Source organism: Nycticebus coucang, chromosome 22, assembly GCF_027406575.1.
Source record: "Nycticebus coucang isolate mNycCou1 chromosome 22, mNycCou1.pri, whole genome shotgun sequence".
NCBI classification, from domain to species: domain Eukaryota; kingdom Metazoa; phylum Chordata; class Mammalia; order Primates; family Lorisidae; genus Nycticebus; species Nycticebus coucang.
In genome coordinates, this window is record NC_069801.1 from 2,343,889 (window position 1) to 2,358,442 (window position 14,554).

Sequence of the window (14,554 nt, forward strand, 5' to 3'; positions counted from 1 at the left end):
TCTTACACACCTCCCTTTTATTCATTCTGCCTCTTCTTCCTGGAGTGTTAAGTCTCATAATGTCCTTGGGAACTCCTACTCACCCTTCAAAACCTTTTCTGAATGCCACTCACCTTCTGGTTTTAAGCCCAGTGTTCTCAGGATATAGTGCCAATTCCTTAGCGAGGCTCCTGCTTGCTGCCCCACCCTTACTTTATCCAGCTCTGTGCGGCGTGCTGACCTTCTCTGGTGATGGCTGGTCATGCCAGGCCCTTGCTCACTTGCAGGCTGCTCTCCTCTGGAGACTTCCTCTTGCCCCACCCCCTGGGATCCCCAGGTGCCTTCTCACCTGACTGACTCCTAATCTTCGCTCCAGTTTCAGTCTAGGTATCCTTCCCCCGCAAGCCTCCCCTGGCTCCCAAAGTTCACATGTTGGTTTCTCACCCCTGCAGCAATGGTGTTAGGAGGTGGGGTCTTTGGAAGATGACGAGGTGATGAGCCCTGGTGCACAGGGTCAGTGCTCTCCTAATAGGGGCCCCAGAGAGCTGCATGTGAAGACAGCAGAAGGCATTGGCTGCAGGTCGGGAAGAAAGCTCTCGCCTGGAATGACCCTGCCTCCCTGCCTGTGCTCGCCACGCGGGACCAGGTTTTCTGACCATACCAGAGTCCAGGTGAGCTCTGAGGGTGGGGCTGTCCCTAGATAATGACAGTGAGGACAAGGTTGATTGTTCCATGTGGCTCAAGCTACCTGTGAGCACACAAGAGGCCTTTGAATTGGCTGCCCTGATGTCTCCATAACCTCCGAGGAGGTGCTGACCATTCTCTCTCTCCCAGATGGAGAGGCCCCAAGGGCAGGCACCTGCCTTATTTGCCCTTATCCAGAAAAATCCAGAAAATGAAATAGGCCACCATTCCCCCTTGAAACCAACCTGGCATCCTGGCACCTGTCCTCCAGGGGTGGCAGCTGAACAAAGATTGGAGGAGAGGAAGGCTGCCCAGAGCTAGGGCCACACATACCCTGGCTCCCTAGACCCAAGCACAGGAGGGGGACCGAGAGCAGAGGGAAGGAGCATCCTGGGGGCTGCAGGCGATGGGCCAGTGGTTCTGAGATGCAGTCCGTGGTGGACACAAGGCCTGTTAGGAGGCCGGGGCAGCCCCAGCTCCGAGGGACACAGGTTTCCCTGAGCCTCCCTGCCTGAAAGCTTATCTGCAGCTGGAGCTGATACGCTTTCCTCATTTGCAAAAGGACTTCTTTCCAGTAAGACCAGGAGACTCAAGGCTTGAGGATGCTCTTGAGTGTGCACATGGGAAGAGCTGAAAGACCCCAGAAACTCCCAGCCGTACCCTCTGCAAGTGTCTGCCTAGGAGCTGGGGGCTTACAGGCCAGCTGACTTTGTTCTGTGGCCTCTGGCAGAGTGACCATCATCTTAGCCTCAGGACCATGGCTGAAGGTGGCACTTTCTGTGTGTTTCTCCTTCTGAGGACACACTGGCCACTCTGACTCCAGCTTGAGGAAAGGCTGGGCTGGCCAGCTCTGCAGGGCTGTGTGCTTAGCAGGTTTAGAGTGCGGCCTGGACTGCAAGCTGTTTCTTCACTGACTCAGATGACTTAGAGGTGAATCCAGCTGGAAGTAATTGTTTAGATTAAACTCCATTACCCTTAATAAATAATTAACCTGTCAGACGTAAGGCACTTACCAAAGAGCCCATTCTGCTGCTCAGACTGAACGTGTCAGAACAAAGGTTTTCCCGGGGTCCCGCGCAGCCTCCCCAAACTGCCAGTTACCCTCAGATGGATGTGGTTTCATGGAGGCAGGATGTGTGCTGGCGGATGGAGCTCACGTCCTCGGCCACGGCTTCTAGCTGAGGGTCTGAGAGTGAGGCGAGGCTTTCCTGGGGGTCGAGGCCTCCAGAGCTTCCCCAGGAGCCTACTCCGCCTCCTCGCTGCCGGCTCTGGGTGGCTCACAAGACAGAGGGCAGAGTCGATGGCCTCAATGCCTCCTCAGCCCACTCCCTTCCCCACTGATGTCTTTTTTGTGTTGTTGTGCCTCAGTGATGCTGGACATCTGCCCAGACACACCCAGACGCCAAACAACCCCAGGGACTCTGTTTAGCAGAGGCAGAATTTGGTTTGCAGGTGACCCACTGGCAGCACACTTAAGAGGCAGGGTGTCCAAAGTCATGGCTCAGACTTTGGCCTTGGTGGCAGATGGGTGTCCAACCCCAGTTCCACTGCTCACTTGCTACCTGCCTCCCCAGACTGTGTCCTCACTGGGGACTCAGATGGCGGTTGGGTAGTTCAGGGAGGGAAGTGGTGCTATGTTCATGAGACACAGGATGATGGTGCCGTGAGGCGTGAGGCCTGGCTTGAGTCTGCCCCACGGCTCACAGAGTGGGGATGTCAGTGGGGTTCTCAGACACAGCTGCCAGCCACTGCCCTGTTCCCAGCTAGGCCAGATCAGCCAATGGCTGGACACCAGCTTCTATAGGTGACTCCCTTGGAGGCCATGGATCATGGTGGGGAGACGTGCCAGGTCTCTGATCCAGAGCATGGTGGAGCCAGCAGTCAGCCCCACCTGCCCCATTTGACCCAGGCACATGCTCTGACCTGAACGTCTGTGTCTCCCCCTGATTCATATGTTGGGATCTTCACCCCGAGGTGATGTATTAGGAGGTGGGGCCTTTGGGAGGTGATGAGGTCAGGAGGGTGGAGCCTCTGGGGTGGGATTGGTACCCTTATACTAATAAAATGCACCCCAGGGAGCTTCCTGGCCCCTCCCACCAGGTGAGGACACGGTGAGAAGGGGCCATCTGCAGGCCAGCGAGGGCCCTCACCAGGAACCGAAGTTGCCGTCTGATTCATTTGGACTTCCCGGCCCCCAGCACAGTGAGCAGCCCAGTCTGTGGTGTTTCACTACAGCTGACTGAATGGCTGAGACACGGGGGTGGCTAGGGCTCATTTTTATCCCCAGGACAGGCCAAGATTGTCCCGAGGCTCAGGCAGCCTGGACATCTCTCTCGTCCCCATTTCTGACCTGCAGGCCTGAGGGCGCTGGTGCACTGGGGGGACAGATATGTCTTCAGGAGGGGGAGACCCCTGTCCCTGGAAGGCAGAGGCACCTCCTGCACCCTGCAGGGCAAACACGAAGCTCAGGGCTGTGTCTGTCAGAAGCACTCTAGGTTATCACCTGGCAGTGCAGAAGAAGCCCAGGGTGATTTGCATACGTAAATTAGTGCACAGCAAGTAATTTCACCTCCCTCACATCATTTGAATTTCACTACTCCCAGGTGTAACAACAGCAGTGCTCACGAGCAAGTTATAACATTTCATAACAGTGGCAGTGACATGGTGAGGACGTGGCGATGATGTGCTGTCGTGGTAAACCTGGTGGATGCACCTTGCACCGGCACTACCGTTCCTCCAGGGCGGACTGCAGGCTCTGGGCCCAGGGCTGTGTTCCTGCCATCTTCTCGGTCCCTCCTCACCACGCCCAGCATGCTGGGAAGTTAGGGTGCCCATCGGACTCCTGTGGGGCTGCCCTTACCTGTTGCCAGAACAGGTGCACCGGGCAGGGGGCCCCCCCCCGTTCCCACCTCCTCCCGCCTCCTGGCAGGAACAGACAGAGCGGTGGTGAGTGATGTGTGGCCCCCTCTGCATACATGGGGCCTAACACAGGACCCAGGGATTCAGGAAGGGTGACACACACCCCCTCGGCTGACACCCACATGTCAGGGGCAGGAGTCCGGGCATGGGGTCAGCTGAGTCCACCATGTCCCAGCATAAAGCATGGTGGCAGCTGGGCCAGAAAACGAGGTCACACTGCTCTAATGGGGCCTCTGAAAAGACCCCAGGGAGGCTTCCTGGCTTCCCTAGTGCAAGCTATGTCATGGGCGTAGGGCTATGAAACACCCCTTCTGAACATTTATTTATTTATTTAGAGACAGAGTCTCATGCTGTATCCCTGGGTAGAGTGCTGTGGCATCACAGCTCACAGCAACCTCCAACTCGTGGGCTTAAGCAATTCTCTTGCCTTAGCCTCCCAAGTAGCTGGGACTACAGGTGCCCACCACAATGCCTGGCTATTTTTTGGTTGTGGTTGTCATTATAGTTTGGCGGGCCCAGGCTGGGTTTGAACCTGCCAGCTCTAGTATATGTGGCTGGTGCCCTAGCTGCTGAGCTATAGGCACCGAGCTGACCAGCTATTTTTTAGAGACGAAGTCTCGCTCTTGCTCAGGCTGTTCTTGAGCTCCTGAACTGAAGTGATCTACCTTGGCCTCCCAGAGTGCTGGGATTACAGGTGTGACCCACCACTCCCAGCCCAACTTATGGGTTTTTAATGGTTACCTTTATAATATGGATTTATTAACACAAGACAGTATAAATTTTCTCTAAACTGTGAATAAATACTTTAACTGTTCCTCCATCTTTTTTTTTTTTTGAGACAGAGTCTTACTCAGTAGTGTGCTGTGGCGTCACAGCTCATAGCAACCTCAAATTCCAGGGCTCAAGTGTTCCTCTTGCCTCAGCCTCCCAAGTAGCTGGGACTACAAGCGCCTGTCACAACACCCAGCTAAATTTTTCCTATTTTTTTCTAGTAGAGATAGACTCTCACTCTTGTTCGGGCTGAACTCCTGAGTTCAAGCAATTCACCTGCCTTGGCCTCCCAGAGTGCTAGGATTACACATGTGAGCCACCATGCCCAGCCTCTTCTGAGCCTTTAAGGACACCATGTGTCTAGGCCAGGGCTTGCAGAATGGCAGGGGGTGCCCTGGATGGGTGTGGGGCTCCTTGTGCCTCATAGGAGCCTCCAGAACTTCCCTGTCTGGGGAGGAGCGGAGACAAGGCACTCCACGGGGTTGGGGGGATCTTTGCTTGGTCTCTGCTGAGGAGGTGACTGCCGCTGCCGTGGCTTTGCTGTGTGATCTAAGCTCGGTGTTGTTCCCAAGTGCCATGGGGCAGAGAGTGTCACAAAACCATGAAAGCACGTGGCCACCGTCTATTCATCTCACGGGAAGAGTCCCCGTTCTTGATGTGTGGTGTAAGGAGACATTTTTAAATGAAAACAGGGCTTTGAGCAAAGAACCAATTTGTTTAAAACAACCTGTGGAATTATGAGAGATGTGATTTTGACTAATGAGTGTGAACTTTACTGGAGCAGAAGTGTTCAATTATGGATGAGCTAATTACAGGAGTGCTGAGACGTCTCCTGTCTCCTCAGACGGGGCCCAGCCTGCTCATTAGAATCATTAATGAAACCTGGTCTTATGATATTTCTCTTGGTACAAATAATCCCTTCATTTGTGATTCAGTATCCATGGGTCATGAGAGTGTGCCTTGGGGGTTTGGTACCTGTGGCAGGGCTGGGGGACCCTGGAGGATTTCCTGGACCCTTAGAGTGTCTGATGGTGGTGCTCGGCCCAGAAGCACAGCCTCTGGGTTTGCTGTGGGCCCTGGCTAAGGAGAGCAGGCCAGGCCAGCGGCGTCCTAGGATACATGAGGTCAGGGTCCTCCAGGGCACTTCAGCTGAAGAGGGCACTCTCTCCACCTGCCACCTCTTGAGTATGGCTGAAGTCAGAGTGTTGGTCTTGAAGGCCTGGATGAGTTGTTGTACTCCCAGGAGTGTTTCTTTCCTTGAGCCTCTAGACAAAGCAGGACTAAATTGTCTCCCTTTATGTACGAGGTAATCATGGCAGCTCACAAGGCTGAGTGTTTACCAGCTCGTCCACACAAAGGAGCAAATTCAGGCAGGGCGAGGCTGAGCAATTTATTTGTTCATTCCCCAAAGCTTCTGAGCACCAGTGGCAGTGGGGTGGGACCCTCAGACCTCAAAGTTCAGCTCCTGACTCTTCCATTTTGCCACCTGCAGAGCAGCAAAACACCTACCAGGTAGGCAGTGCACAAAAATAACAAGGCCCTCTTCTGCCCCTCAGGTAACCTTACCTGCACAGCAGGGATCCTGTGCTGCCACCATAATTAAGTCTTCCAGCTGTTTCCCATTGGTCGATTCTTTTTTTTTTTTTTGTCTCATTTTGTCGCCCTCGGTAGAGTGCTCTGGCATCATAGTTCACAGCAACCTTAAACTCTTGGGCTCAAGCGATCCTCTTGCCTCAGCCTCCCAAGTCGCTGGGACTACAGGCACCTGCCACAATGCCCAGCTATTTTTTTGTTGTTGTTGAAGTTGTCATTATTGTTTTAGCAGGCCCAGGCCGGGTTCGAACCGCACAGCCTTGGTGTATGTGGCCGTATCATACCCACTGAGCTACGGGCGCTGCCCCTGTTGGTTGATTCTAAAGGCTGAGCAGTATCGGTGGGTTGTGTCTGCACATTTGCAGGTGTGTAGACACCGTCCTCCGCGCAGCTGGGCAGTGTGCTGTGATTGCTCTTTTGTACTGATTCCCTCCCCACCCCCCGGAGAAGCTTGTTCTCTTTCTTTTTCTTGCATGGTCTGTTAAGTTCCTCCAGATTCCCTGTTAGAGTAAGAAGTCTCTGAAATTCTGTTCAACAACCCTTCTCCCCTCCCCCCAAATAACTGAGCACCTCTGTCTGAGGAGCTTCTCCCGCCAGCTCCAAAGCAGCTGCTGCCTCCCAGTGTTATAGGACGGACGCGAGATATCAAGAATCAAAGCCAAGCAATATAATGCCAATAGGGAGGCTTTATTAAAAAGACAGATCAGCCGGCTGACCCCTTAGCATGGGGAGCAGCCCAGACCACCGGTACGGGTCAGTTTATATAAGGTAGGCTGATGCAATATTGAGGTGAGATTGCGTGATCAGAAAATTGCTGGTATTGTTTAAACGTTTACAGGGTGTACAGTAAAAATAATCACAGATGGACATTCAGTCACATTGTTCTTAGTCGTTTCTTCTAATAATAACTTTATAACCATCAGGTCTGGTTGGGCTTGTTGGGCCCCTCAGTATGGTGAGGTTGTGGAGAGTGAATAGGAGAAATGGGGGTCCGCAGTAACTGAGAGAAGGCCAGGAAGGCTCTGTTCACCAGGGTGATGAAAGTGTGTCAAATGGTCTGTGAAGCTAGTGAATGATGCCCCATGATCATATCAATGTACACAGCTGTGATTTACTAAAAAAATAAAAAAATAAAAAAAAAAAGAAATGGGGGTCCGCAGTAACTGAGAGAAGGCCAGGAAGGCTCTGTTCACCAGAGTGATGAAAGTGTGTCAAACAGTCTGTGAAGCTAGTGAATGATGCCCCATGATCATATCAATGTACACAGCTGTGATTTACTAAAAAAATAAAAATAAAGAAATGGGGGTCTGCTTCTGCAGCCCAGATTTCTTGGCACCTCTTCCTCCACTTCCCTTTTCCCTTCTGCCTTTCTTAACATTTCATTAAACAATAAACAGTTTATTATAATTTCATACGCGCTTACCTTAAAATCATACCTAATGTGTAATGCTTTCTACTGTTTATCATTTATTATTAATCTTTTGTTATCTATTTTACCTACTCTTAAACTATTGTTAAGTATCAGTAACTTCCCTAAAGTGTTTTATGCCTTCTCCCTCCCGCCTTTCTATTGAGTGTGTTTTGCTGATCTAGCAAGCCAGTTTAGCAAGAATTAAGGGGAAGAAGGGAGTGAAGCAAGAAATAGGGAAGGCAAAACAGGTGGGAGAGGGACAGGATTTTATCCCGTCTCACCAGGGTGGTTGCTCAGTCAGCCAGTGTCCAGCCTGTCCTGTGTCTCCCCGAGCTGGGTCTACTGATTTCTTACCTTTTTTTTTTTCATGGAGAGGACTAACATCTTCAAGTAACTTTTCTTTTTTACTCACAAACTTTTAATTTTAAAAAGTTTTAGTTTTATGAAAAAGTTGTGATGATAGAACTGGGAGCCGATGGGTCCCCCTCCTCCAGTTCCCCTGTTGGTGACATTAGCACGGGTCTGTTCGTCACGCTGAATGAACGACATTGACATTATTTTTAGCTAAAGCCCAAACATTTTTTCTTTCCCGATTGCATTAGTTTTTCCCACTCCAAGACCCCTTCCAGGTTACTGCGTGAGTCATCACGTCACCTTGGGTTCTTCTTGGCTGTGACAATTTCTCAGACTTCTCCGGATTTTGATGAGCTTGATAGTTCTGGGGGTGCTGGCAAGATGTTTTGCAGAGTGTCCCTCAGTTGGCATCTGTCTGGAGTGTTTTCTCAGGATTAGCCTGGGGTTCCGTGTCTTTGGAAGTAGGAGCACAGAGGCCATGCGCAGGACACTTATTCTCAACACCCCTCCTGTTGGAGTTGACCTTGGTCCCTTGGCACAGAGAAGGTGCCCTGCGGTCAGACGCTGTCCCCTTGTTTATCCGTCATTTCTTCTGTACAGTTGTCTAGATTATGCTTTCAGCTGGAAACGGCTCCGTTTGGCAGCGTTCGCTGGGCCGGGGACAGTCTGGAAGCAGCAGGACCTGGATTTGTCTCCTCTGGCACTTCTGTGACCTGCTGCTTTATAGCTGGTTAGTTCAGACTCATCTTCCTTGGCTGGCCTTTGCTTTCCTCCTTACCGTTTCCTCTGGTCCTCATCCTGTTCTTTGTTTTTTATATTAGCCTCTGGACATGGCTAATGTCAGCGTCATTGCCCCAACATGGCACCTCCGCCTGGGAGGCATCGCTCCTGCTGATTGCAGGGCTTACCTGGGTTTATTCCACCTGCCTCCAGGCTCACGCTGAACGCTGATGTTCCAACCATCTGGCCACCACAAGGACAATCAGCTGAGCCAGCAAATACTGTCATTGCAAGGAGGGCAGGAACACTCCCTCGGACCCTCCAGGGGGTCTGCAGGGAGGCCCCGTTTGCTTCCAGTGTGCAGTTTCCAGACTGGACAAACAGGCTAGTCCCCTGCAAGGATGCCAGGTATCCACATGGAAGGGTGGGACCATTAGGGGGTGGCAGCATTCCCCCAAATATGAGATTGTTGTAATATTTTTTCTACTTTAGAACACAGGAGGTGTTTCTTCTTGGCATAGATCTAATTGGTAATATTAGTAGTTCAGGCACCTGGCATCCCCACGGCTGCTCACCACAGTCCCACAGGTAGGAGCCACTTCTCAGCCTCCTCTCCGGTTGGAGACTGAGTCTCCAAGAAGAGGGGGCAGCTGCTGTCCAGAGAGTCCTGTGAGCGGGGTGGCCACACCTGGCCTTTCCGTGGGGCTGACCTGTCCCCTGCCTTTGAGAAACCTGGGATCTGGGATCTAGATGGGGACCAGCACACCCTATTGGTGTGTCCAGGGTGCATTTGGTCAGGGGTGGGTGTCTGTTTCTGTAATAAAATTCAGCCAGGCATGTTGGAACACAGCCTTGGGCTGTGGCACTGCCTGAAGACGCCCGCGAGGTCCCGCTCAGAGCCAGACATTTCCCAAGCTCGTTTCCCCACCGTGGCTGACCCCTGCCCTGGAGAGAGGCAGTGATGCCCATGCAGCAGGACCTGTAGGGCGACCAACGTCAGACAGCCCCGTGGACTCCTGCTAGTACGTGAAAGCCTCACCTTCCCTGCGAAGGAGCGTGAGCTCCCAGTGGATTTGCTCTCAGAGTGAATACTGTGGTTGAACACAGGAAAATGCCAAAGTAATAAACATTCGAAGAAATATTGTGCTTCATTTAGCTCTTCCCTCCTGGGACTGAAGCACTGATTAGGGTCATTGGGACAGCGGCAGGTGCAGCGTGGTGACTCCCGGGAAAGCTCGGGTCCTGATGCATCGGTGGCCGTGCTGTCAGAGGTGAGGGCAGCAGTTCCCAGCCAGAGAGGGCCCTGCAGAGTCTGAAAGGAGCAGAAAAACTCCCCTAAGACTCAGAAACCCAGAGGACAGCTGGACGGAGTCGAGTCCCTCCTGCCCCCCGTGAGAGCAGGTGTCCTGCCTCTGCGCTGCGAGGGGCTGTCCCACAGCCTCTGAGGCTCAGAGGTGGGATGTCTTCTCACCGCCTGAGTTCACACCAGATTCTCACATCGGAGGCTTCATATGTCACTCTCAGGGCATGAGAGGGAGTAGAGGGGCAGGGGGAAGGGAGACGAAGAGATAGAGAGAAGGACAGAGAGAAAGAAAAAGAAGAGAAAAAGGCAGGAGGGAGGGACCCCTGCTAGACACCACGTGGCCTCCCTGGCTTGGAGATGGGCGGTGCAGTCAGCAGCCAGGTTACAAGACGTAGAAGGTCCTTGGCCAGGAGGGTCCTGATGGGTATCTGTGAGTTTACACCTACCCCACACCGAAACCAACTGGAAGGAGGTTGCCCTGGGGCTTGTGTGAGCCCTGCTCGTGGGGCGGCTGCTCCCTTTCCCAGGCCCTGAAACCCCGGGCCCCACCCTCCTCACCCCCACCCAGCGCCTCCCTCTGCACCCGCCTGGCGGGTCCCAGCTCTGCGGCCCCGGAGTCCTCAGGAGGACACTTTCCCCCACCCATGTTCTCATGGTCACCGCTCCTGCAAGTAGAAGGCTGGCAATAAAAATAATTTATTAGGGGAATGTTGATAAAGCCCTGCTTATTGCAAACAGTAAATTACAAGTGAGCACTTGCACCTTTATTCCCCACCCGGGGAACAATAACCCCTCGCAGCGAACGCGGAGGGGAAGGAGAAAGAGATACGGAACAATTGTTCAACTTCTCCCGCTCTCCAGCAACCTCATAAAAATTAAGGAATAATTTTTCAAAGAGATAAGGGCTTTAGGGACATGGAAATCAAAACAACCAAATTGTTCCTGCCGGAGGAGGCACATGCAGGATGGGAAGGGATTTCTTTTCCCATTTTTAATCTACAAGAACCTTGTAAACTACAAATTAAAGGAGCAATACCAATTCAGATGGCTTGATTCATTAAGCCTTTATTCACCCTTAATGCCTCCAAAGGAAAATAATTTGCCTTCTGAACATGAGTTATGGGCTCAGAGCTGACATTTTCCTACACAAATCCCCAGGCCCCTTTCAGGGAGAGGCCACTGTATGCTGAGCAGAGGTTCGGGGCTGCTGAGCCGTTGCTCTGAGGCGCGAGGGAACGCCCAGGGGCGTCTGTGAGGGAGACACCTCCTTTGGATGATCAGCTCCCCAGCTTGGAGACGGGATGGTTGGGAGGGCCACCTGAGTCAGGGACTGTTCAATTTTACATCTGCTCTCCAATTAGCCAGATAACACTCATAGTCAGCCTCATAATAGGTACATAATAGGGGCCCAGAAGTATTTTTTAAATGAGTGAAAGAAGTAAATGAATGAAGGGGCTGAACACTACATGGCCCACGTGTACTGGGCTTTTGGGAAGGGTGGGCTGTTTCCATTAGCACCCTAGTTTTTAACAGTGAGGTTTACCCATGCCTGGCGTGTGCCCTCGTCTGTGGTCACCTGCTTCCATCATCTGCTGAGCACCTTGAAGGGCCAGGCATTGTGTCAGTAGAAGAAATATCCACTGATCACATCTCCAGAGACCCTATTTCCAAATAAGGCCAAATTCGCAGGCACTGGGGGTTCAGACTTCAAAATACCTTTCCAGGGGGGAACGTGATACAAGCCACCCCCATCCCAGAGCCAGCCAAGGCTTTGGTCTAACCCAGTGGTTCTCAACCTTCCTAATGCCTCCTAATGCCGTGAGTCTTTAATACAGTTCGCATGTTTTGGTGATCCCCAACCATAAAATTATTTTCGTTACTACTTCATAACTGTGATTTTGCTACTGTTATGAATCGTGATGTAAATATCTGATATGCAGGATGGATTTTCATTGTTACAGAGGGGTCGTGACCCATAGGTTGAGAACCGCTGGTCTAACCACACTCCATGCTTTAGAGTAAGGAAACTAAGGCACAGAAGAGGTGAGTGAAAGCCCCAGTGTCCCCACCCCTGGAGGGGACCAGTTGCAGAGCTGCCAGGGGAAGAACCAGCCTCTGAAGAGACGTTAATAGTCAAAGCATGGGAGTCCCACACTCGGATTCTGCCTGCTCTCGCTCCCTCCAGAAATGCCTTTTGAGGTTGCCTGGGAATAATTCAGAGCTTCTTCAGTTCCCAAGTGGTGATAAGGCTGCATCGGGGGGGAGAAAATTTAGCTTGAGGTGGGAGGCTGAAAGCAAGGTCTGGGGGATCAGATAAGAGCCCAGTTCCTAGGACAGGCAGAGGAGAGAGCTCCAAGCCTCCTGTCCCCGTTCTGCCAGCTCTGGACGCCTGTCCCTTGCCCAGGCCTCTGGGGCCTGACCTTTGGGTCTGAGCCTCTCTCCTCTCCAGCCCGCCCTGTGTGCTTAAGAGAAGAGTGTGGGGGAGGCATCCTGTGTCTCCCTGAGTGCAGCCGCACGGACAACAGAAAGGCACCAGGTCCTGACCGTGCCAGCTGTCTTACTCAGCCTCTGCGTCTCCCTCTCTAAAGTGGAATCCCTTCCCCTGGAAAAGCAAATTAGGGAGTGGATGGGGGGCATGTTTTAAGCTGTGATGGTCTGGGGAAGGACCCACCCCTGTGGGAATGGGGAGAGGAGGGGACAGCCTAGGGGAAGGGGGTTCTATCTCAGGAGGCTGGTGTCTGTCTGAGACCAACAGTGCAGTGGTGGAGCCCCAGGGTGAAGCCCATCACTATGTCTCAGGACACTGGAATTTTCTTGGTGAGCCTGATGGCAGACCCTGCAGTCTGACAGACCCAGAAACCTCCCAGTGGTGAATTGAGGGCTCCCCGATCCCGAGGCTTGGTGTGGCGCGGCCTTGGTCTTGGCCATCTCTGTCCTCATGCCTCGGTCTCACATGTGGACTTCTCATTATTCCTTTAGTGGAATTCAAGCTGAACCGCTTCTCGCTCACTCCAACTGAACCCTGACCATCACCATGGCCAGGAGGAGTGGGCAGTGGGTAGACTTATCACAGCTACTGCACAGACAGGGCCTCTCCTAATGGTCACCTGCAAGGGGCCCAGGAGCACCCAGCACACAGTCCCCAGGACACGCGATGGGAATCTGCCCATGTGGTTAGGACACTTCCTCAAGTGTCCCCATTTCTGACAGCAGCCGCCCTCAGGTTTGAAAACCCACGAAGGGTGCTCAGAACTCTCCACGTGTCGTATACGAGTGGTCACGGTCACGGTACGTTTCTGTGAAAGGATGCAGCTCAGGAAGACACTGTGGGGTGGCATCTAGGAAGGTTCTAGATGCGGAGCTTCTAGTCTCTCCCTGTAGAGTCAGAGATGGTGACCTCTCCAGGTGACAATGTGTGACAATGTGCACGGATGGGGCACTGTCAGCCAGAGACCTCACTGGCCTTGGTGCCTGGCCTTGCTGGGCCCTTTCACACAGAGGTAGCTGACTACTCGTCTGGCTGACCCCAGGGTCCAGCAACCTCATGGCCCAAAGCCCCTACCTGAAATCACGCCGTGAGACTGTCCAGGGTAGACCAAGGCCCCAGGTAGACAAAGGCACTCTTTTTCTTTTTTTGAGACAGAGTCTCACTATGTCACTCTCGGTAGAGTGCTGTGGCATCACAGCTCACAGCAACCTCAAACTCCTGGGCTTAAGTGATTCTCTTGCTTCAGCCTCCCAAGTAGCTGGGACTACAGGCACCCACCACAACACCCGGCTATTTTTTGTTGCAGTTGTCATTGTTGCTTAGCTGGCCCGGACAGGGTTCAAACCTGCCAGCCTTGGTATATGTGGCCAGTGCCATAACCACTATCCTATGGGTGCCAAGCAGGAAAGACACTCTTATAGGGCAGGACATTCCAAGGACCTGGAGACACCTGGGGGCAGGGAAAAAGACTAGTCCTGTCTTTGGGAAAATTTAAATTCTTTACTGCCTTTTGGTGGTGGCCTCAGGGCTGAGGTGAGAATACATACAAAGGTGCCCCTCAAGTTCCCAAAGAGACACTGAGTGGATCCTGAGTCAGGACGATGTCCCCACCTACAGCCCAGACTGTCCTCTCCGTGACCAGTGAGGAATCCCGCCTCAGCCCAGGTCGTGTCGGCCCTCCGCCCCTGCCCTGTCACAGCTGAGGGCCAACTCCTGATAACAAAAGGCCAATTGGAAGGGAGAGTTCAGAGGGCCATGGTGGTCGGTGGGCATCTCTTCATCCCAAGGCTCAATGGAACCAAGGGAAAGTCGGAGACACGCAGTGGCCAGAGTGACGCGAGCCACTGACTAGAACGCGATGGGGGCTATGGTTTAGCGTCAGGCTTTGGGGTTCAGTGTGACGTGAAGCTCGCATGCCAGAGACGAGGACAGAGTCAGGATCCCACCAGCTGACGCTTGGTGAACAAAAAGGGATGAAAATATGAAAGGATGGAAAGAAGGAAGGATGAATGGAAGAGTAAACGGGTGGAAGGACGGTAGGATAGATGGACGGTGGCTCGCAAGCCCTGCCCTGCGGCCTCCCCACTGCCCCAGGACTTGTGCTGGAGCAGGGTGCATCTCGGCTCCCTCCCCTGGGATGCCCTGACCTGTGATCTAATCCATTATCCTTATTAAGGGTGTTTCCTTCACTAGTCATTTCTTTGCGGCTTCATTAGCTCCTTCTCAGGTTTCAGTGGATCTCAGGCATCGTAGGGCACAAGATAATTGATTTTATTAGGCAATTTATTTTCTGGGTACATTTTTAAAGGTCAATTAATCAATTTAAATGAAA

At 52.6% G+C, this 14,554-nt stretch overlaps 1 long non-coding RNA gene across 1 annotated transcript in view; it reads left to right on the top strand.

Annotated features, from left to right (window-relative positions):
• Nucleotides 1–504: 504 nt before the first annotated feature.
• Nucleotides 505–14,554, top strand: part of LOC128575348 (uncharacterized) — a 60,890-nt gene continuing 46,840 nt past the window's right edge. Inside the window, exon 1 of the long non-coding RNA XR_008376979.1 lies at nt 505–650. This is a non-coding gene — a long non-coding RNA (uncharacterized LOC128575348). The remainder of the gene's footprint in view (nt 651–14,554) is intronic.